Here is a 3,816-nt window from a genome sequence, read left to right as displayed (position 1 = left end):
TAAGCACAGATTTTATTGTTGTTGTTCAGTCAATTTTCAATCACATCCAATTCTTCATGATCCCAAATTTAGGATTTTCTTTAAAAGTTCCTGGAATGGTATCTCATTTCCTTCTCCAGATTAAGTATTATCAGACAGACAGAGAGACAGAGAGAGAGAGAGAGAGAGAGAGAGAGAGAGAGAGAGAGAGAGAGAGAGAGAGAGAGAGAGGAATTCTAGGCAGGGCAGAATAGTAGGAGTAAAAGTCCTGAGGGAAGAACAAATGTAACATGGTGTGCTTAGGGAACAGAAGGGAGATCCGCCTGACCAAAGAAGAAAGTGTTTATTGGGGAATGCTTGGAGATAAAGCTATAGGTTTAGAAACAGTGACAGTAGCAGAGGACATTATTGTCAGAGGACAAAGCACAAAAAAGGTAAGGAAATGGGAGAGTCTAAGAATCGATAATAGGAAAACGAGAGTAATTCAGCTCTAGCGATGGTCTCATGTGATGAAGTATAGAAACCTAGAATTAGGATTGGAAAGAAACTCAGCAATCACCTCTTCTACTCCATCCTAGAACAAAAATTCCCTCTACCTTATGCCCAATCAGGGGTCATATAAGTCTGTGTTTGAATGACCTTTAAGAATAAGAATATCTCCATTTCACTTCTGAAAAACTGTTAAATGGTTCCTTCCACTGAACCAAAATCTCCCTTTGTGCAAATTCTGCCTTAACTAGTCCTCATTATGCCTTCTGGGACTGTACCTTTTATGATTGATAATTCTCCATACACTTGAAGGAAGCTATCATGACCCTTTTTCTCATGGCTAAACATTCCCAGTTCCTTCAATTGAGCTGTATCCTACAAAGTTTCAAGTGCCCTCACTATCCCTCTCGATCTTCAGAGAATACTGTCCATCTATTTTGTCTACGTTGTTCTTAAAATAAAGCAGTTAGAACTGAGCTACATACCACAGTTTTGTTCTGACTAAAGAGGGCACAGTGGAACTATCAACTCCCTTATTCTGGGAGAGGCTGCTGTTAATGAAGCCTGAACACACATGAGATCTTTTGGCTGCCTTGTGCCACTGTCGGCTCCTACTGTGAGCCTTCAGTCTACTCTAATGCCAAGTGGTTTTTGCTGCTATTTCTATCCCTTTTTGTACTTGAGCAGTTTGTATTTTGAAGCCAAGTATTGTTCAAGACTTCCACCATCTGTAATGTCATCAGTGTGGGTATGCCCTTGGCTGATGCATCTTCTAACTTATCTAAAACTAAGTATTTTTAAGAGTTGTTCTGGTAAAAAAAAATGCATTATCCTTCAGCCAACATGGTAAGGAATATCTCCAGACTTAGCTAGATTCTTGGACAAGGGGAATTCCATAGCCATTTCCTGGATCAAACTCTAAGATTTTCTAATTTGGTAAGAACTGCCAAAGTTGGTCTGTACTAGCAGGAGTCACCACCATAACACAATGAGACATAGGAAAGGATTTTATATTCATTGCTATCAAACTTCATCTCATTTAGATTTGATTTGTCATGCCAACCTGTCAAAATCTTTTCATATTCTTTTCTGTCATATACCATATTAGTTTTCTATCCTAGCATTGTGTCATCTATAAATATGGCGAAAGTGTCATCTAGATCCTCAAAGCCAATCATAGATTTTAAAAAAAAGTTTTACACAAGAAAGTCAAGGAGAGAGCTTTGTAACACTCCAATGGAGACATTTATCAATCAATCAGTGCGCTTTTATTAAGAGTTTCCCAAGGGTGAGGCACTGTGACAAGTTCTGAAAACATTAAGAAAAATCCAAAACAGCTCCTGCCTTCAAGGAGTTAATATTCTCATGAGGGAGACTACATAGTCACAAATTTAATAAGTGATAAATACAGAGTAGATTGAAGGTAGTCTTAGAGGAGAAAGCCCTAGCAGATGGAGTTATCAAGAAAGCCCTTGTGGAGGCAGCTATATGACTCAGTGGATAGAGAGTCAGGACTAAAGACAGAAGGTTCTGGATTCAAATCTGGACTCAGTCATGTCCTGGCTGTGTGACCCTAAGGAAGTCACTTAATCTCCATTGCTTAGCCCTTACTGTACTTCTGCCTTGGAACCCATCCTTAGTTCTAATGCTAAGACAGAAGGTAAGGATTTTTTTTAAAAAAAAAAGGTTTCCTACAGAAAGAGACAGTTGGGTTGAATCTTAAAAGAAGCCAGGGATTCAACAAGGTGGAAGTTAAAGAGCATTCCAGGCTTGAAGGAAAACCAAAAGAAAAAGGCCAGCGATGGGAGATGGAGTGTCCTTTGTGAAGAAAAGCAGTTAAGTGAATCTGACTGGACTTTAATGTAGAAAAAAGAATGGAAGGGTAGGAAGGGGCCAGGTTGTGAAGTACTTTAAATGCCAGTCAGAGCAGCTGAGGTAATATGGAACCAATAGAGTTTATTAGGGAAGGAGGAGAGTTGTGTAGAAGGTGGACTGAAGAGGGAAGATGCTACAGGTAGGGAATCTAATTGAAATACCATTGCAATAATCCAGACAAGAGGGAATAACTCCAGGTTGGTGTCAATGCTTGATCAAAATTCTTTAGATCTAAATGTTCAAATAGTTCTGAATCTACTGGACTGTCTTTATCATCTAGTCTACATATCTGTGTTTTTTCTCCAAGGATATCATGAGAATCTTTATCATATGCTTTGGTGAAATTCACCAAATTTATTATTTGGTATATAGATATAGTTGGTATAAATATTTCCATATATTTGATATAAAAATATACATTATTATTTTGTATAGATAGATATATTATATCTATGACATTCTAACCATCTACCTCTCCTGTATGCCTATTTTTTAAGTAGACTGTTCTGACAAGACTTTTCTCTGTTGAATCAATGCTTACTTTTAATGGAAGATCCTGGACAACGTATTCTGAGGAATCTGGGCTTGATATTAAGAAAAAAAATCAAAGCTCTCCGAGGCCAGTTCAGCTCCTTGCTTTGTCTGGGTTGGAGGTGCTGAATGGACCTGCACGTGGAGCATCATGGTGGTGGGCATGAGCACTTCTTTGGCCCTCTCCTCACTCCTCCCCTGCTGCTGTTTGCAGAGATGCAGATGTATAGCTGGCAGTTTGCTTCCATGATGTGGCTTACTATCCAAGGAGGTCTGCTGGGTTCAGCATTGTTTGTGTTCTCCCTTACTGCCTTCAACAATTTGGAGAACCTAGTCTTTGGTAAAGGGTTCCAGGCCAAGATCTTCCCTGCGATTCTCATCTGCCTCCTATTGGCTCTCTTTGCCTCTGGCCTCATCCACCGAGTCTGTGTAACTACCTGCTTCATCTTCTCCATGGTTGGGCTTTACTATATCAACAAGATCTCCTCCCCTTTGTATCAGGCAACTGCACCAGTAATTGTCCCTGCCAAAGTCACAGGCAAAAGCAAGAAGAGGAATTGACCCCTCAGTGACCAATAAAACTAACTCCTTTGGGGAAAAAAAGGCAGCTGGGTAGCTCAGTGGATTGAGAGTCAGGCCTAGAGACGGGAGGTCCTAGGTTCAAATCTGGCCTCAGACACTTCCCAGCTATGTGACCCCCATTGCCCACCCTTACCACTCTTCCACCTAGGAGCCAATACACAGAAGTTAAGGGTTTAAAAAAAGAAAAAGAAAATGGATCCTAGTCATATTGATGCCTAGATTAATTTTATGTCTTATAACTGAGAATTCAAAGAACCCAGTAGAATGTGGGCTTCTCAAGAGCAGGGACTTTTTTTCCTAGCACATAGTAGGCACCAAATAAATTCTTGTTGACTTTAACTGAAATCAAAGCTTGATAAA

General features: G+C 39.9%; 1 pseudogene; it reads left to right on the top strand.

Moving 5' to 3' along the window:
- The first annotated feature begins 3,025 nt into the window (after window positions 1-3,025).
- LOC123236270 lies at window positions 3,026-3,467 on the top strand (annotated as a pseudogene).
- Window positions 3,468-3,816: the final 349 nt, after the last annotated feature.

This window comes from Gracilinanus agilis, chromosome 2 (assembly GCF_016433145.1).
Source record: "Gracilinanus agilis isolate LMUSP501 chromosome 2, AgileGrace, whole genome shotgun sequence".
Lineage (NCBI taxonomy): Eukaryota > Metazoa > Chordata > Mammalia > Didelphimorphia > Didelphidae > Gracilinanus > Gracilinanus agilis.
The sequence above is the reverse complement of the archived record's forward strand: the minus strand, read 5'-3'. Positions and strand labels throughout refer to the sequence as shown.